The following is a 20,375-nucleotide window of genomic DNA, read 5'->3' as shown; positions in this document are numbered from 1 at the left end:
AGATGACACTACCCTTATGGCAGAAAGTGAAGAGGAACTCAAAAGCCTCTTGGTGAAAGTGAAAGAGGAGAGTGAAAAGGTTGGCTTGAAGCTCAACATTCAGAAAACAAAGATCATGGCATCTGGTCCCATCACTTCATGGGAAATAGATGGAAAAACAGTGGAAACAGTGTCAGACTTTGTTTTTTTGGGCTCCAAAATCACTGCAGATGCTGATTGCAGCCATGAAATTAAAAGACGCTTGCTCCTTGGAAGGAAAGTTATGACCAACCTTGATAGTATATTAAAAAGCAGAGACATTACTTTGCCGACCAAGGTCCGTCTAGTCAAGGCAATGGTTTTTCCTGTGGTCATGTATGGATGTGAGAGTTGGACTGTGAAGAAAGCTGATCGCCGAAGAATCGATGCTTTTGAACTGTGGTGTTGGAGAAGACTCTTGAGAGTCCCTTATAATGCAAGGAGATCCAACCAGTCCATTCTAAAGGAGATCAATCCTGGATGTTCATTGGAGGGACTGATGCTAAAGCTGAAACTCCAATACTTTGGCCACCTCATGAGACGAGTTGACTCACTGGAAAAGACTCTGATGCTGGGAAAGGTTGGGGGCGGGAGGAGAAGGGGACGACGGAGAATGAGATGGCTGGATGGCATCACCGATTCTGTGGACATGAGTTTGAGTGAACTCCGGGAGTTGGTGATGGACAGGGAGGCCTGGCGTGCTGTGATTCATGGGGTCGCGGAGAGTCGGACACGACTGAGCGACTGAACTGAACTGAACTGAACTGAACTGAAGACTAATGATGCTGACTATCTTTTCATGTGCTTATTGGCCATACACATATCTTTGGGAAAATGTCTATTCAGATCCTTTGACCATTTTTAAATTGGGTTATTTATCTTTATATTATTGAATTGTAAATGTTGTTTGTATAGCCTAGATGTAAGCCCATCATCAAATATTTTTTCTGGTTCTGTGGGCTGTCTTTTCACTTTTCTGATGGTGTTCTTTGAAGCACAAAGGTGTTTACTTTTGCCAAAGTCCAGTTTATCTATTTTTTTCTTTTGCTGCATATACTTTTGGTAATGTAGCTAAGAAATCATTGCTAAATCAAGTCATGAAGATTTAGGCCTATACTTTTATCTCATATTTAAATCTCATTCATTTTGAGTCAATTTTTGTATATGGAGCGAGAGACGAATCCAACTTCATTATTTTGCTTGTGGATATCCAGTTACTCCAGCACTGTTTTTGGAAGAGACTAGTTTTTCTCCACTGAATTGCCTTGGCACTCTTGTCAAAAAATTCCTGTTTCTTTTTCACATGTCCTTATCTGAGCATTTCCTTACTTTATAGCATAAAATGCATTTTCACTTTGTACTTTTCCATTCAAGAGCTCTAGGTCTTGAATCAGCCATTTCCCCAAGGAATTCTGATTCTTTTAATGCAAATGTCATTTAGAAGCTGAGATCTGGGTTCTAGTCATGGCCATTGCTCCTGGGGGGTTGTAGCTACAAGACTCTCTAGGTGGACAGAACCAGGGGATATGTGAATGTACCTGTGACACTTTTACACTTACATTTATTGATACATTCACATCAATAGATCCAATTGCAACCCCACATCATGGGGCTCTCTCTAGTTTTCTTCTTTTCTTTATTTGTAGCTCCCTTCTCTGAAGTGACAAACCTGACTCCTAGTACCCTCAATCTGCTTATTTGATCACTTCCCTGGTGTGTAGCCAGTTTTCTGTTGCTACCTTGCCTCTCCCCACCCTTGGGGCCCTTCTCACCCTCTGGGGGCTCAGATACTCAGCACTGAACCACTGGGTCTCCCAACTTGGATCCCACCCCCCACTCTGGATCACTAGCCCACACTCTGCCTGTGGACATTAGTCTTTCTGGGCCGCATCAAATGGCTTTTGAGCAGAATTTTCAGGAAGGAAGCACAACATTATGGCTTTAGAGATCCATCTCTGTTGCTCTGTGCACACTTGGTCTGTTGCTTCAGACTGCTGCGTAACACTCCGTGGTGTGTTAGTCATCTACTCTCCTAGGGACAGACAGCAGGTGGCTCCAACTGCCCTGCCACCTCAAATAATGCCACAGAGAACATCCTTGTGCAGTTTTCCTTAAGCATCAGTGGGAAATACCCTTGGATACCAATGAGTGAAATTTCTGGGTCATAAGATATGAGAACATCTTAACTTGCCTAAATACTGGCAGTTTGCTGTCTGGATGGCTGCTCCAGTCCACACTAATGAGGAGGGCACACAGGTTTCTGTATCCATATATCCCTTCCGCCTCTCACCTGGCACGTCTGACGCTCTAGCTGCCGGTCTATGACACATAAGGGGTATTTTGTTCGTTTTGATGTTCATATCTCTGATGATCAGTAATCTTGAACATGTCTCCAAGTGCTTGTTGGCCTTTTGACTGTCCTAGGTCTGTCTGTAAGCATTTAGCTATGTTGGTTCTCTTTTCCCTTAAGACCAAAATAGATCTGACTCTTCATATTATTCTCCAGCTTTCCTCCTTCACTTAAAGTATCTTGAGAATCTTTTTATCAGCCGCATGAAGGTCTCCAGCTTGGATGACCTATAAAGTGGTAAGCCATTTCCTTATTAACGGGCATCTGGTCTCTTTCAGGAGTTTCCACAAACAAATGCTTCCATATCCATCCTGGAATACACATCTCTGCACTGTGGCAGAATTTCTTTAGATGACTTTCTAGAAATGTTGTCTTTAGTTTAGAATGCATTTTTGAAGACAGCGTATTTAGTGAAGGTTTCCTTGTGGCTCAGACAGTAAAGAATCTACCTGTAATGCAGGAGGCCTGCGTTTGTCCCCTGGGTTGGAAAGATCCCCTGGAGAAGGGCATGGCAACCCACTCCAATATTCTTGCCTGGAGAATCCTCATGGACAGAGGAGCCTGCTGGGCTACAGGCCATGGGGTCTCAAAGAGTCAGATATGATTGAGCTCCTAACACACACACACACTAGCAGTGTCTTCAAGTCTGTAGTAGAAACTTGGGACTCAGTCAGACACAAGAGTTTGGGAAGAAAGACGGTGTCACTGAGAAGGGCTCCTGGTTTTGGAAATGTGAAGGGACATTGAAGAGTTAGGTGGTGAGAACTGCCCCCAGGAAACAGACCTGAACACAGAGCCGTAGTCAACCATCTTGGCCAGGGTATGCCAGGCAGTGGGAGAGAAGGTCCCCTGACAAGCTTCCTGAAACTGCCCAGTAAACTCCATCAGGTCCAGAGTCAAAGTCTCTGGAGAGAGCCATGGGGAGTTGTGAGCCTACAGATGGAAGTGACAAATGTTATATTTTCACAAGAAGAGCGACTGTCTTCCCCATTTCCCTCTTCCCTTCACGGCTCCAGAGTGTGAAGGTAGAAAGTAGACATCTGCCTGATCACAGACATATTCACAGTCTGAATTCCCCTTTCCATGGGGATTGGCAGAATGCAGTTTTCTGCCACGCAGTGGAGTAGCTTGTCCACTGGACAAGGTCGCCTGGCCCAGAAAGTAAATGGGGACTGAAAACCAGTCTAAGCTCATTTTCACAGAGGTGCTGCATGGGTTAGAGGGGCACCTGCCTCTGAGCCAAGAGAGCCAGTGCCCAGGGCTCCATGGCCTCAGGCCAGACACATGAAATTGTCCAGGGGAGGGTCCCAGGACCTCTCTCTCACCAACCATCTCTTCCTGAAGAGTGTGTCCCTTCCCAGCAGTCCCTCAGGGAGGGCAGCGCAGGCTCTCTGGGGAGATCCTACCCTGTGGGGCCTGAGTAGGGCTGTGCCATGACCAGGGGAGGAGAATGTTCACAGGCTGCAGAAGGAGGTGACTGGGTTAGGAGCTTTCATCTTGCTTTCTTTGGAAGAATTGAGGAGGACTGATTATATACACCAACTTCTGGCACTTGAGTTAGAAATTAAAAAGAGATGATGCATGCTTTCTCTTCATCTTTTTGGAATCAACAGCCTGTGACAGACACAAGCACAGGTAGCGTTAGGTGGAGCCAGAGACTGAAGTGTATGGAGACTCAGGTGCAGGCAGAGCCCTCTCAGGTGGACCAAACAGCCAGTGTGGGCTAGATGGACCACTGGGGGCTGGGGGAGAGACCATCCATCCTTTCACACAGCAGGGAGGCTAGGCTGCCTGGAGAGAGCAAAGCTCTGTGGGACTGGAGTGTTAGGGTCTGTCTGTCTGATTTGAACTGAGGTCTGGGCAGGACTCTGTAGGGCCCTAGGTGGAACCCCCATAACCTCATCCCAACTCAGTTTGGCTTCTGACTAGCTTCCTGAGCGGTTATTTTTTACAAGGGCTGGTGCTGGGCCAGGTAATACCAAGATGGCTGACTCGTGTTATCTACCCAGGGGAGCTCTCAGTGTGAGCCGCTGCGATGGGTCTAGTGAGGGGTGGAGGAGGAGAAACAGACAGGCAGTTATGATGCAATAAGAAAAGTGCTGATAAGGGCTAACATTTATTAAGCACTCATCATAGGCGTGTGAGCTCCATAATGACCGAACGAGATGGACCCTACCGCCCTGACTTAATACGCGGGGAAGCCAAGGCTCAGACAGGTTCGATAACTTGCCGGGAGTCACACGGTGAACAGTGAGACTTAAGTTCTCTCCGTCTCAGGGCTGTTTCCTTCGTCTCTGCAGTGCAGGGCCCCATGCCATACGTCAGTGACAGCGGTACAAGCTCGTAACTAACTACTCCGGTCCACGTGTGATGAGGGCGTGCTCCAGGCATGCACACTGCCGCGCCGTCTCTGTCTTCACGGTCATTATACCGTGAGGCGGGGCCCCCTTTCTCTCTCTCTCCCGCCGCCTCGGTCAGGCGGCAGCCCGTCCTGCAGCCGGAAGCCGCACGCCCGTCGCCAGCGCAGGGACGCGGCCTCGTGTCGCCCCCTGCTGGCCGCGGGCGTACGGCCGCGACGGCGCCTCCGCCGCGCCTGGTTCCCCGCGCCTGCGCTCTGGGTCGTGGGCGCCTGCCGCTCGGTTCCCCGCGGCTCCGCTGCGCCCAGGGTCCGCGGAAGCCGTGGCGGGTGGCGGTCGGGGAGTGGGGGGCATAGCTCGGACAGGGGCCAGGCGCGAGCAGCTGGTCGCCTGTCCTTGGTTTACTTGACTGCGCCCGGGGCCGGGGTCCGCTCTGCCAGCCCCAGTCGCTCCTGAGGGGTAGGCGTGGGGCGGGACCAGGGGCCCCTTAGGACCCGGAGCCCGGAGGACTGCGGCCCCGCGAGGAGCGCCGTGCATTCGCTCTGGGTGCCGAGGTCCAGGGATGATGCAGACCCCACTGTGACGCAGTGGACAGTGGCAGCCCCCACCCCGGCCGCCCCGCGGCCTGACGTCACCGCCCTCCTCCTCCCAGTGACCAGAGCCCGTTTTGAGTGTCTCGGAGGGGAGGTAGACGTCCGAGTAAGTGAGGCTGAATGACGTATAGGAGAATAATTCTGGGTGGAAAGTACAAGCCTGGTGCTGGGAGGGTCAGGGTCACCAAGAGGTTGCACCTGAGCAAAGCTCCGCAGCACCTATTGGGGCCCACCAGATGGACCTTCCATATGCAGAAGGGCTGGGGAAAGAGAGATGGTGGGGAGCAGTTCTGACCTCTGGGTCTGCTCTGTTCCTAGCAGCAGCGCCTGTTTCTTTCCAGAGCTTCCGGTCTTACATCTTGGCACAGGGTGGGCAATTAGGTCCTTCAAGACCATGGGGTGACGGTTCTCTACTGTGCTTGCCAACTTAAGAGAATCATTACCTTCAACTGAACAGGTAGAGCATGGCCGCAGGAATATGTCAGGGGAAGGTGGGTCCCCTTAAGGATCAGGGGGACAGGCTTTCCCAGACCCTCCTTCTGTCTTGTGGGAAGGACTTTACCTGGCTGAGGGCTGTTGTCTAGAATAGTCACAGAGTGGAATCAGAGGCTGCTGCTGTCATCCCTCAATCTGGCCACCTCTGACTATCGGTTTCTGTGGCTCAGTCTTGTTGTTTGTGAAGAATTGGAGGACATGGCCCCTGACTATGAATTCATTGGTATATCAGAACATGGAAGCCTGGCACTCCTCAGGTCACTGGTCTGGGGTGTGGTATGCCCCTGACCAGGACAGTGGCTACCAGGGGACACTGGTATGGCCGAATGTGTGGCTTGTGTGAGTGGGGATCATCTAGACGGAGCCTGGAGGATGCCACTGGGAATTTGTGGTGTTTCGCGTACAGGACCCATTTTAGCATCAAGTGGAATGCTGTATTCCTCAGGGCCAAATGAATGACTGAGTAGGGCCATGACAGATAAGCTGGTAACTAACAGGTAGTAGAAAGTGACCAGGACCTTTAAAACAGTTGTCCCCAAAAGGAACTGAGAGTTCACAGGAGAAAGACAATCTTGTTGTGTTCAGAGAAGGCTGAATGAAGGACATGTGTTGTACTCATCGAGACATTAGTTGAAAGCTGGGCGATCCCTGGAACCTAAAGGTAAGACACTGTGTATATGCTTGAGATATTTATTAACTTGAAAAAGTCATATTTTAAAATAAAAAATTACAAAAAAAGTTTAACAGCTTAAATGCTCTACCCCAGTCTTTGGTCATTCAGACACCCTCCTCAGAGGCATTCGGTAGTGTTACTTTCTTGTGTAGCCTTCCAGGAGTGTCTGGTACATATACAGGTAAATGCACATATACCTACGCATCCACTCTTTACACAAACAACATCCTACTGCACTGTTTTGTATCCTGCTTGTTCACTTATATTTTGAAGATGGTTCAGTATTAGTACACGAAAAGCTGCCTTGAACTTAAGGAACACTGGAAGCATTCCTGTTGAAGCCAAAGACAGGGCTGTATGATTTTTGAAGTGAACCTGGAACTACTCCTTCAAACCCTGACATTAAACACCTGCACGGGAGTGGAGGTGTCAGTTTAACTTCGGCAGACTATTATTTGAATTTCCATTTGCTCTGCCCCCACCATGATGCTTTGGGACACCACTGTTTATTCCCTTGGTCTGTGAAAACAGCCCATAAGTCTTGGCAGGTGTCCATGGGGATACTGCTAGGGCAGAACACAGGCTTTGCTGGAGTAATGGGGAAAATCATTGGCAACTGACTGGTCTCCTGCATTTATCCTCTATTTCAGCTCAAATGGTAAAGGATCTCCCTGCAATGCAGGAGACCCAGGTTCAATCCCTGGGTCCGGAAGATCCGCTGGAGAAGGGAATGGCAACCCACTCCAGTACTCTTGCCTGGAGAATTCCATGGACAGAGGGGCCTGGTGGGCTACAGTCCATGGAATTGCAAGGAATCGGACACAACTGAGAGACTAATTTTCACTTTTTTCTCCTCCTTCACACTGCCAGGTCGCAGGGGAGACCGCTTTTGCCCAGTGCTGCTTCTCCATGGGTCTGAGGTTCAAACCTTGACTTGAGAAGTTTCCTGGTGGGGTGGTAGAAAACAGGTGAGATTACCTGTGGTTCTGCTGCTCAGAACTCAGGGTGCATCTGCCTCCTGTTGTGCTCACAGGACTGACCAAAACTAGGGTCTGAGCTTCAGTTCCTCTTCCACACTCACTGTCAGATGGAGTAGTTGGCATTATGTGGGCAAGATGAGGTCACAGGTCAAAATTATTAGACACCTGAGGAGAACAACTAAATCAAAAGGAAAGAAAAAATTAGACAATGCATCTTTTGAAAAATTAGAATAGATGGACAGCCAATAATTTAAAATAGGGTTTCCCTTTTGGCTCAGTGGTAAAGAATCTGCCTGCCAATGCAGGAGACACAGATTTGATCCCTGGTCCAGGAAGATTCCATATGTCTTGAAGCAGCTCAGCCCATGTGCCACAACTGCTGAGCCTACACTGTAGAGCCTGTGAACCGCAGCTACTGTTCCCGTGTGCCACAACTACTGAAGCTTAAGTCAAAGAACTAACCTCCCTTGGTGAACTTGGGAAAAATTAGCAACTTCTCTGGACCTCAGTGACTCCATTTTACATTAGCTAACTAATTTAACTAATTAATTATTTCCATAAATATTTGACTAGAGGATAATGGGAATCATACTAGCTAACAGTATAGGGCTGTGACAAAGAGTAATGCTTTACATTTCAGTAATACTGAAGACAGCCCATGCTTACACTGGGCACTCACAGTGTGGTGTTTGTTATTATGTTGTTATATCCATCTCTGAGCCCAGTGGTGAGCATGAGCCCGTGGCTGAGGGAGCTGCAGGTGGTACAGAACAACCAGGGCCGTGCTGGGGGTGGCCTGGGAGATGGGAGAGCCCCGTGGGGAATCTGCCCTGGTGAGGATTAGAACTATCTAAGCAGAGGCATCGTGTCTAACCTGAGATTTGGATGATTCAGTGAGGTGGCGAAGTGGGGCAGTGAGGTAGGGCTAAGAGGCATTTCAGGCAGAGGGAACAGCATCTCCAGAGACCTGGGGCCCAGGCAATGTGTGCAGAGTGTGTGTATGTGTGTTGAAAGCTGTGAGGTAAGGAGCAGGACTTGATCTGTTCTGGCTGCTGTATAGGGAGTGGATAGAAAGCAGTGCTGGAGGCCTGGAGACCTGGACCAGATGCTATGACCCAGGAGGTGGTGGCCTGACCTTGTGGATGAATAGATGTGAGTGGGTCCATTGTGTGAAGCAGGTAGAATTAACTTAGAATGTGGGAGGAATGGAGGAGTGGAGGAATATTAGTGAGTTGAATAACGTCCCTTCCAAATTCATGACCACCCTCAACCTCAGAATGTGAGTTTCTTTGGAAATGAGATCTTTGCAGATGTAGTTAAGTCAAGGATCAAGACAAATCACCCTGAATTTAGGGTGGCCTTAAATCCAGTGAGAAAGATTGCCTATAAGAGAAAACAACACAGAGAGGCAGAGAAGAAGGCCATGAGTAGACTGACAGCAGAGGTTGAAGTGATGTTGCCATGAGCTGGGGAACATGTGGAGCCACAAGAAGCTGGAATAGATAAGGAAGGATCTTGCCCTCAGAGCCTTTGGAGGGAGGGGCCCTGCCAACATTTGATTTCAGATTTCTGGCCTCCAGAACTGTGAGATAAAAAGATTCTGTTGTTTTAAGTCACCCAGTTAGTGGTACTTAATTCTAGCAGCCCTAGAAAACTAATAGAGGAGTCAAGGGTGGTGCTCAGGTTTCTGGTGTAGGTGACATGTGGGACATAAGGGCAAGGGCAGACTCGGTGGCTGGGGCGGGGACAGGAACCGCGGTAGACAGATGCTGAGGTTTGATTCAGGTTTTACTGCCTTCAGAGGGTCTGCGTGATGAGTAAGCGAAGGGAACCATGGTGGCTGCATTCAGAGTCTGGCTAGCTGATTCAGACTTAGAGTCGGGAGTGAGGGGAGAAGAGAGGAGGTTTACTCAGGGAGGATTTGTGTGGAGAGCAGGGAAGAGCATCAAGATTAGACCTACAAGGAAGACCCACAAGAGGGAAAAGGTGAAGGAGAGAGAGTCATGAAGGCTTCTGTGTAGGAGCAGCCAGGGAAGCAGGAGAAAACCAGAAGTACTTGGCGCCACAAAGCCCAAGGGCACAGGGAGTTTAAAGGGGGTGGGGGCAGGGCGGGGGCAAGAAGGAGTGCTGCAAAGCTGCCTTTGTTAAGGTTACTGTAACAGAAAACCAGTGGACATTTATTTGAGGCCTGGGAGGCTGAGACAAGGGTACCAGCATGGTCAGGTTCTGCAGAGGCCCTCTTCCTGTTGACAGACAGCTGTTGTTTCTTTGTGCCCTCACATGGTGGAGAGGGGAATCATCTTGCATGTTTCTTCTAATAAGGGCACTAATTCCTTTCATGGGGGCTCCACCCCCATGACCCAGTTGCCTCCCAAAGGGCCCACCTGCTAAGAACATAACACTGGGGCTTAGGATTTCAACATTTAGGTTTTGGGGGACATCAACATTCAGACCATAACAAAAACAAATGGGGCAGTTTTTCACTGTGACCTTGACAAGAACAGCTTTGGTGGAGCAAGGATGTGTGTAGTCCCATTGCCACCTGACTCACATTTTGGGGGACATCCTCACAACAGGATGCCCTGGTGCTTTGTTTCTAGAGGTTCTAGATTCTCAGGACTGAACTTGCCAGGGATTGGTGCTTTCAACAGTTGGTGGGAAAGAAGCCACCTCCATTCTGGCTAGGTCCCAAAAACCAAGACTGATCCTCTGTGTCTTCTCCTTGGGGATAAGGCCAGCAGCTATTTGTCTCCCATGAAGCCAGCATTTGTCTCTCTGTTCAAAGAATCTGGCAGCCCTATCCTTTTACTGATGTCTTAATCCATTTACACCCTTAGGAAGGGAGGGGAGGTTTGGGATTAATAGAATTACTGGCCACATTTATTGAGGGGGTCTGGAATCCCTGGAAAGCCAGCATTTCATCATATCTATCACTCAGCCTCATAGAATTGCAAGGAGGACCAGATTCACACTTAAGATACTACTCTAAACAGCAGATAGTCCTGCTGTGCCCAGCCAAAGGTAACAGTGCCATCTATGGGTCACTGGAGGAGTGAGCCTGGGTGTAATTGTGATAACACAAAGGAGTATCAGTGGCAGGGCCCTCTGGAGCCTGATTCCATGCTCTTCTGTTGACTAATGAGAAGTGAACTTTATAGAGATGTGATTTTTGTTTAATGACCAGATGTTTGAAAGAAACACAAGAAATGGATGGACCAATATGTGAGCCTGAGTGTGCATTCGGGCGGGGAAAGATCAAGCTTGTGGATGTCTGTGCCCTGCAAAAGTAGAGCTAAAGTTTTTCTTTCCGGAGTATGACCAAAAAAAGAAAAAAGTGATGGAGATGGGGTATGTAGTTGTGCGGGCAGAGTAGTGGATCACAGCTTGGGGAGAAATCTAGGGCTGGATGCAATCAAATTCAGGCTGAGAAGTCAAGTCTGTGTATCTCAATTTACTTAATAATACCCGATACTTGTTTACCACGTGCCAGACATTCTCAAAATGTGTATTAACCCTCACAACAACCCTGTGAGGTAGATGATATCTTAGCTCCCATTATACAGAAGGGAATTAAAGCACTGGGAGGTTAGGTGACTTGTCCAAATTCACACAGCATGAGGAAGCCAAGACTGCAGCTCCAGCACTGTCCGGTGTCCTTACGTCTGCACCAACGTCTGTCGTTCAGTCGTCCAGTCATGTCTGACTCCTTGCAACCCTGTGGACTGCAGCACGCCAGGCCTCCCTGTCCCTCACCATCGCCCAGAGTTTTCCCAAGTTCATGTTCATTGCATCGGTGATGCTGTCCAGCCATCTCATCTTCTGACGCCCTCTTCTCCTGCCCTCAATCTTTCCCATCATCAGGGACTTTTCCAATGAGTCATCTGCTGTACATCATTCTAAATGCATTGCCTGTTCCTTGCCTTTCAAACTGGAGCAGGAGGAGCATAAAGTAAGCATTTATTGGTGGTTTTGATTAAAGTGTTCATTAGCCAGGACAGCACTAATACAGCACTGAGTTCAGGGTCTGCTGAGGGGCGGCCGACAGCCACAGGCCTTTTGGGGTCCTTGAGTCTATTTTTTGTAGACTTTATCTTATGACGGATGGAGAATTATGGGAGAACTTTAATCAGGGGAGTGTCATGGTCTGATTTAGATTTAAAAATGAATTTAGGTCTTCTCCAAGGGTGATGGACATGGAGACTTGCTCATGGCTAGGGATCCAGGGTGGTCTCCTGGCCTGGCACCAGTTTGCGTGTGGGGGTTTGTGAGTGAGGAGCAGCAGAACGGAAAGAAGCCAGGTGAGCTGTAGTCAGATATCTTCCCTCTCATCCTCTGTTCTCTGCCCCCAGTGCCTCCTAAGGCGGCTGTTCTGCCAGCATGCTCCAGAAGACAGCGTCACCTGGAGCCTTCGCTCCGCCTTGTTTCACTGGAAGAAGAACTAGGTGCGCGGTAAGTGGGTTGGGGGATCTGGTGATGTTCTGCTCAGTGGAGATGCACCATTCCACTTGTGCATTGCCCACGTGTGGCTGACTAGGGATGCAGGGGATGGGGACGGGGCCTGCCCGGTGGGGCATCTCCTGGCAGTGGCTGCTGGGTGTCCTAGTGAGTACCTTGCCTCCTAGCCCTGTGGACACCCCACTCAGCCCTTCAGAGAGAGCAGAGCCACAGGCAAACGATCCTGTTGGTCTTTCTAATCTTGGAATGGGAACTAGGGTGGGGGACTCCTCAGAGCAGCCCAGTACAGGGTACAGCAGACCAGGAAGGGGCCACACTCAGGAGGAGGAGTCTGGTCAGGTCTCCCTGCTCCTTCCTGAAAGTGCTCCCAAGCTACGTGCCTCCCTTTGGGACACAGCTTTTCTCTCTCAGTCCTTCTCTGCTCGTGGTTGTCTGCTCCCCTGCAGCTCTGGGGGAGCCCACTGGGGAGGATCTGGGTCTTTGGTTAAGCATCTTAGCAGGTGCTACCTTAGTGCTGGGTCCAGCTGGGGATGCAGAGGAATAGGAAGGAAGGAGTGCTGAGAAGGGGGAAGATCATGAGAGGAGGATGCTGCTGACCTCAAGAACAATCCAGCAGCAGTTGGGATGAATTTGGAGGAAAAAGGTCTTTTGTAGGTTTTCTTGAGGCTCTTCTCCCCATCCAGGGTATAGATCCTAGTTGAGGGTGGGTGGCAACCGTCTGACTGAGCTTCCTGGTCAAGTGCTTGTGGTCTGCTGGGGAATATGGACTCCATACACCTGGGTCTGTCCTGCACCGGACATAGCCACAGCAACATCTTGCTGGCCTGCAGGCAGAGAGCTAGGTGAGCTGACCATAGGTCCTTTCTGGAACGATCATCTTTCCTCTTTCTTTTTCTCATTTTGTTGCATGCAGCATGAATCTGAAACAAATGAGACCTTCAAGAAGAAGGAGGAGGTATCCTAATTTGGCAGAAAGCTTTGAGTCACCAGCTTGGTGAGAAGCTCACAGCAACCTTCAGAGAAATTTCATGCCCTTGAAGGTTTCTGCGAGACCCACTTTACTCCTTTTCCTCCTTAACCTCCACTCTGCTAGACCTGGCCCATGGCGGTCTTGAAAGTGCGCCTGTCAGATCTTCAACTCCAGGAGGGTGATTGATGGAGGTCCTCAGCTGCTGCACTCTGAATCTGTCACCTCCTTAGTGTTGAGGCTGTGCTTCCCACCGTGGCTCCCAGTCAAAGGCAGGATCCCAAGGGGATGCCTGAGAGATGTGAGTCTCCTTTGATTGGTCACTGGCTCCAGGATTGCCCATTGGCTTTGCCAGACACTCTTGGATGACCAGCGTCCTGGGATAGTTTCCCCCAACCTCCCCTCTTCTCTACTTCACTGGGGTCTTACGGCTCCTCAGCCTCTTCCAGCTCCTCCAGATTTTCCCCCACAGGCATTTCCCCTAATAAATTTATTGCTTGTTTCGTTTTGTTTTGACATCTACCTCTTGGAGGACTCATACTAACCTACTCCCCTTGCTCAAGAGTGGGAACCCCCTGGGGCTTCCCTGGTGGTCCAGGAGTTAAGAATCTGCCTCGCAATGCAAGGGACTTGCGTTCGATCGCTGGTTGGGGGACTGGGATCCCACATGCTGAGGAGCAGCTAAGCCCGAGAGCTGCAACTACTGAGTCTGTGCACCACAACTAGCCAGTCCGTGGACTGTGTGAAAGATCCCTCATGATGCAACAGAGATCCAATGTGCTGCAACCTAGACTTGACGAAGCCAAGTAAATAGATAAATATAAAAAAGAATGGGGACCCCCGTTCGGACTCTTCCTTTCTGAGTTGCTGGCAGTGAGGGGTGACGGGGATCGGGGGAGGCCTTTGAGGTACTTGGTACCCCAGAACAGAGGTCTGCCCTCCAGCCTCCTGCACTGGGACCTCTAGAGTTGGGAGATCCTCCGTTCTGTGAGACAGCTGGTCTGTGATGGCCATGGCTCCGAATGGCATCCGCAGCGCATGAAGGGCAGGGATGCTGTCCGCAGCTTCCCCTTGTTCGCTGCTCTTGGGATGTCAGTCACCCTCCCAAACTGCCTCATTTTGGGTGGTAGGTGTATGAGAGACAGAGAGGGAGTTGTCAGTGGTGTCTGCACCCCTTCCCCAGCCTCTCCTTCCCCACGGTCAGCTTCCCTTTTGTGGCCTCACAGCAAAGACAGGACTCAAGTAGCCTCAATTTCTGGGAAAGCAGAGAACCGGGAAGGGCCGAAATTCTCCCACAAGAGGAAAGCCATGATGGGTAGCAGGGAGACATCACTAGCTTCAGTTATTCACTTATTTTAATTTTTAACACATTTATTGAATGTCTATTGTGATAGACACTGCTAGTCATTTTTACAGTCTCCACAGTGAAGCTTTAAAGTCCAGGAGATAGGTACTATTGATTATTAATCCCACCTGGCTAAGATGACTTGCTCTGATGTCATAAAGCCGGGAAATTGGAGCCAAGATCTGAACAAAGCTTGTCTAATGTCAGAACTGCTTATTCATTTAACATATTTATTGGAATGGCTTACAGAGCTTATAGAACTTAGAGTTGAAGGCTTATTATGCTTCACCTACTGTCTTTGCCAGGAAAATCATTGATTTCAGACTCAGGCTGTGTTTGAACCTTTGCTCTGTCACATATTATCTGTTATCCTGGGCAGACCACTGGGACTCTGCTTCAGTTTCCTTACTTCTTCAAGGGGACCTAAGTGGGTCCCGCTTTGAGAGGTTGTTTTGGATGGATAAAAGTGAAAGTGAAAGTTGCTCAGCCATGTCCAACTCTTTGTGACCCCATGGACTATACCGTCCATGGAATTCTCCAGGCCAGAATACTAGAGTGGGTAGCCTTTCCCTTCTCCAGGGGCTCTTCCCAATCCAGGGATCAAACCCAATCCCGCACTGCAGGTGGATTCTTTAACAGCTGAGCCACAAGGGAAGCCCTTGGATGGATGAGGCCATGTAATAATGTGTGGTAGGCTCTCAATGCAAATTGGACATGTCCTAAACAGTACATAAGACCGAAAGACGATTTTCATGACAAAGTACACGTAGGGCACAAGGCTGGGCACAGTGGGTGGGGCTCCTGTCACACAGTAAGTATTGGTAAAAGCATTGGCCACACCAGGGGCCCAGCTGGCCAAATAGAACACTGCCTGTCACCACTGCCTGGTGGTGACCTGGCTGGCATGTCTACATGGATGCTGTCATCTCTTTCACTTCTCCCCAGGGCTTCCTCTGCTGTCCTGACAGGCATCTTGGAAGGATCTTCACCTTGGCTAAGATATATTTAAAACCCTTGATAATGTTGATCATGCTAATTTGAGCAATTTGACTCTAATGTGCCTTGGTGTAGCTTTCTTCCTGTTTCTTATGCTTGGGGTTTGTTGAACTTAGACCTGTGGGTTATAGTTTTAAGGTCTCAGCTATTTTTCTTCAAATTTTTTTTCCCACTCTCCTTAGGAAATCCAGGTGGCTGTTTAAAGTTTAATATCTACCAATGCTCTTCTCATTTCTTGAAATTCTTTTTTCTATCTACTTTATTTGGGATTCTGTTGGTATGCTTTCAGGTTTACTTCTGCAGTGTTCAATCTTTGTTAATCCCATCTCATTTTTTTGTGTGTGTGCGTGCATGCGTGCATGTGTGTTTGCTTGTTTAAATCTTTGACATTAGAGTTTTCATCTCTAGAAGTTTGATTTGAGTCTTTACTTCATGTTTTTTTTTTTTTGGCCAAGTCTTGTGGCTTACGGGATCTTAGTTCACCAATCAGGAATTAAACCCAAGTCCCCTGCAGTGGAAGCATGGAATCCTAACCACTAGACACCAGGGAATTCCTTCTACTTCATTTTTCAAACATATGGAATACAGTTACATGTCTGTTTTAATGTCTGCCTCTGCTAATTATAAGGGCTATATCAATTCTGGGTTGATTTAAGTGGGTTGATTATTCTCCTCATGATGGGTTTGGTTTTTCTGCCTCTCTGCACGCCTAGTAGTCTTTGATTAGATTCTGGGCATTATGAATTTTTCTTTTGTGGACAGTGGATATTTTTACATACTTGTGAGTCTTCTTTGGCAAGCCACTCCAGTACTATTGCCTAGAAAATCCCATGGATGGAGGAGCCTGGTAGGCTGCAGTCCGTGGGGTCGCTAAGGGTCGGACACGACTGAGCGACTTCACTTTCACTTTTCACTTTCCACTTTCACATATTGGAGAAGGAAATGGCAACCCACTCCAGTGTTCTTGCCTGGAGAATCCCAGGGATGGGGGAGCCTGGTGGGCTTCCGTCTATGGGGTCACACAGAGTCGGACACGACTGAAGTGACTTAGCAGCAGCAGCAGCAGAGTCTTCTTTGCTTCATTCTGGGGGTGCAGTATTATTGGGTAACAGGTCCTTTCAGATTTATCTGTCGTGCTTTTTGAGGCAGGTCCAGAGACGTGTCCAGTCTTGGGCTGGGTATCCGCTACAGCTCAGACCACAGCTTCCTGAGAACTCTCCCCAGGGCCCCATGAATTACGAGTTTTTCGGCCTGGCTGGCAGAAACAGGCACTGTTACAGGTTTTGTGTGAGCACCACCCACTTTTCCCCCTAATCCTTTCTCGGGGTCTCTCCCTAGCCTCGGGGGCTTCCCTCGTGCGCGCGTGATTAGTGCTCTGCTGGGTGCTGCAGGGGTCGTTGGTCTGCAGGCCTTGGGAGCTCTGTGTGCAGCCCTCGCCTCTGTGCTCTGTGCTGTGAACTCTGGCGGCCTCAGTCTTGCTGAACTCTCAGCTCCGTTTCCTCAACCCAGCGAGTCTGCCTGGCTCTGCCTGTTCTTCCTCCCTGTGCTGTGGAAACTCTCAAGACAGTAAATTGGGGCAATCTTAGGCTCACTTCACTTGTTTCTTTCATCTTGCAGATAACATCCTTCGTTGCCTGATGTCCAGTGTTTTAAAGACTGGTGTTTCCTGAGTATTCTCTGGCCACCCCCTACCCGTTCTCCTCAGGAGAGGCAGGAGAGTAAACGTGGACTCTGTTACTCTGTCTTGACCAGCAGTAGAAGACTTCATTCAACCACTTTAGTCTTGAACTAGGCCTCGCCAAATTCCTGGATGGCTAAAGACACCACTAGAAGCTCCTGGGCCATCTCAGTGGACCGGAGCCGCACCCCTCGGAGGCCACACTGAAGGCATCATCCTCTGCACACCAGCTGGGTGCGGTTGGCATCACAGGCATGTGACATATCTGGCTCGTGGTCTCACAAGGAGACCTTACACATACACCCAGGGCCGACACTGGCAAGAAATAATCTCTCCACCTAATAACGGGGCATCTTCTTGGTCTTGGTGAGGGGTCCCCAGAACATGGTCTTCTGTATAGAGCTGTTTCATACTTTCTATGTCCTCCATCAAGACATGTTTGCCCCAGGGCTCAGGTATCACTGTCAGAAGACCATAAACACTTGGCCCCAGGAGCTCCAGAGCACTTATTGGCCCAGAAAATTCTTTAGTTCCAGCTGGGAGGGTTTAGGAGCAGCTTCAGGGTTGTGGAGCCCTGCAGAGAACACCTGCAGGCCAGGCTAGGCCACACAGCTGATGCACACGTCCTGGGTTCCTGGTTCAGTCACCTCTCAACATCCTCCCCATGAGGGGCTGTCAAGTTGTACTAACAGTATTTTTTTAAAAAAAGAAAGCCATAACTCGAATATAATCATGAGGAAACAATCTGACACATCCAGAATTGGTGGTGTTCTATAAGCAAGTGTCCTGAACTCTCTATGATGTTAATGGCATGAACGATCAAAAGAGGTGTGTGAGTGATGGTGGGGGTGGTGAGGCTATTGTATGTTACAGGAAACTACAGAGACATGACAGTCAAACACAACGAACCAAACTTAACTGGATCCAAGAGTCAGGAAACTCCCCCGTACAAGGGACTTTTTATTTTAGACATTCATGTACAGCTTAGATATTGCAGCCATGCTATATTCCTTGGGTGTGGCAATGGTGGATTGATTATAGAGAGATTGTATTTGTGTTTAGGAGATAAGTGCTGAAATATTAAATGATAGTACAAGGCTGAAATTTACTTTCAGATGGTCCAGCAAGAAAAAATGTGTATGTGTACATACTTACTTGGCTTTCCCAGGTGGTGCAGTGACAAAGAGTCTGCCTGCCAATGCAGGAAATGCAACAGATGAGGGTTCGATCCCTGGGTTGGGAAGGTCCCTTGGAGAAGGAAATGACAACCCCCTTCAGTATTCCTGCCTGGAGAATCCCACAGACAGAAGAGCCTGGCGAGTCACAGTCCAGGGGGTCTCAGAGTTGGACACGACTGAGTACACGCACACACATATACATATTATGCATACATATCAACATATACAATTCAAGTCCAAATGGAATAAACAGGTTTGACATGTTTCAAAACATAAAGACGGCTGGACGAAGGAATGGTGAGAGCTGGGAGTGCAGAGACAGACAAATATCAGATCTTAAATGGTTCTGTTAAAGATGATAAAGATTTTTTATTTTCTTTTAAGGGTAATGGGCATCAAGGGAGAATCCCTTTGAAGCAACAGACTTGGTCAGATTTATGTTTTATTTTATTTTTCAATATAATTTATTTTATTTTTTTAAATTTTTATTTAATAAGTGGTACAAAGCACAATGCCAAAAACATTAACAGTTAAAATTTCACCAAATTAAAAAATACTATAGAATACAGAGTTGTAAAAAGCTACATCAAGTTATTTTACAACTGCCTCAGTCTGCAAAAAGAAAAAAAAAAAAAACCCAATGCCATACCTAAGTTATCCCTCTCTCAAAATAATGCCATTTATGTTATAAACCATGAGCACCCCATCAAAAGATGGGAACTGCTTTTGTTAATTCATATATATATATATATGACTGTATCACTTTTCTATACACCTGAAACAAACACAACACTGTAAATGAAATATAGTACAATATAAAATAAAAATAAGTAACAGAACTTTGGGGCTTTACACAGAGTTAGAGTTCCTATCAGAGGGATAACAGCACCACAGCCATACTGAATCCTCATGAAGGAGGCACACGAATGACTGAATTACAAGAGTTACAGGAATGTTATGTTTTAAAATCCCATTATGCATCTCATTTCTTCCCGTACATTCCAGAGATGTCCCCAGGCCCCTGAAGTCACCACACCCACAGAAAGGGTTTTTGTTTCTTGTAGTGTGTAGCTGTTCCCTCACCCGTCTCTCTGGTGACCAGACATGGGGCCCTCATAGTTCTTGTCCCTGGAACCAGGGGATTTCCCCATCAGGTCACCGTCGGTGACCGGACTCACACCAAGGAAAGGGAGAGGTGCCCACATCAGGCAGTGTGGTCAGGGTAGGGGGAGGTGCAGCCAGGGAAGAGAAATGGTTCTTTCTGGAATTTACAGAGAACTTAAAACAAGCAATAGCACATTGTTGGTGGAAATTGGTATAAATGGACAAATACATTCTAAGAATAGAGAATGTCCAAGAGGAAAGGGGACTTGTTTCCTCTATTTTGTACTGAGTCTTTGCATCTTTTCCCCACTCTGCGTCTCCCTGGTGACATTGAACAGTACCCCTGATGTTCTGCCAGACCTACATCTGAATCCCCTCTTTTCCTTCCTGGAAAGCAAGGTTAGAGAAAACCACATAATTGGATAGATTGGGGCCATAGTAAGAAAACACTGTTGTCTCTTAGTGATGTGCGGGCACTGGACCTTACTGGCTCGCAAGAGCCTACTGTGTGCCTATCTTCGCAGTTCTGCATTCAGTGACATCATGATAGCAACATGAAATTGGCTAAGGTAGCGGTGTTAATTTTCAGTCATTAAGTCTCAACTTAATGACTAATGACTGACACATTGTCTGACTCTTTGCAACCCCATGGACTGCAGCCCGCCAATCTTCTCTGTCCTTCACTATCTCCCAGAGTTTGCTCAAATTCATGTCCATCGAGTCGATGATGCTATCTAACCATCTCATCCTCTGTCGTCCCCTTCTCCTTTTGTTTTCAATCTTTCCCAGCATCAGGGTCTTTTCCAATGAGTCAGCTCATCACATCAGGTGGCCAAAGTATTGGCGCTTCAGCTTCAGCAACAGTCCTTCCAATGAATATTCAGGGTTCATGTCCTTTAGGATTGATTAATTTGATCTCCTTGCAGTCCAACAACAATCTACAAAAGTAACTGGCAAATATTATATAAGAGAGTTTCTCTTTTATAACCAGAGGATCAGTTGTTGAACATCTGTGAGCACAACATTGTGTATTCTCTTCATTTGAAATTCTCTTTGACTCTCTTCCCCTCAATATTGAAGTTTCTTAGGACTTTCCTCTTCTCCTGGGCTAATGAACTTAACCTTGACAATAGGTTTAACTTTGACCATGATGCTCATAAAATAAAGATCTTGGAAATTTAAGGAG

General features: G+C 48.0%; 1 long non-coding RNA gene across 3 annotated transcripts in view; it reads left to right on the top strand.

The window, feature by feature from the left end:
• Positions 1 to 18,512, top strand: part of LOC129539510 (uncharacterized) — a 35,099-nt gene extending 16,587 nt beyond the window's left edge. The window contains exons 3-5 of one of the 3 annotated variants that reach the window (XR_016038699.1): positions 7,357 to 7,454; positions 11,816 to 11,915; positions 16,847 to 18,512. This is a non-coding gene — a long non-coding RNA (uncharacterized LOC129539510). Of the gene's footprint in view, positions 1 to 7,356; positions 7,455 to 11,815; positions 11,916 to 12,834; positions 13,365 to 16,846 lie in introns of those variants that run through there. The other 2 variants (XR_016038700.1, XR_016038698.1) reach the window with 2 other exon arrangements.
• The last annotated feature ends 1,863 nt before the right edge of the window (positions 18,513 to 20,375 follow it).

The sequence above is a fragment of the Moschus berezovskii genome, chromosome 11 (assembly GCF_049115385.1).
Source record: "Moschus berezovskii isolate FMDL1 chromosome 11, NW_MosBer_1.0, whole genome shotgun sequence".
Classification (NCBI taxonomy): domain Eukaryota; kingdom Metazoa; phylum Chordata; class Mammalia; order Artiodactyla; family Moschidae; genus Moschus; species Moschus berezovskii.
The sequence above is the reverse complement of the archived record's forward strand: the minus strand, read 5'-3'. Positions and strand labels throughout refer to the sequence as shown.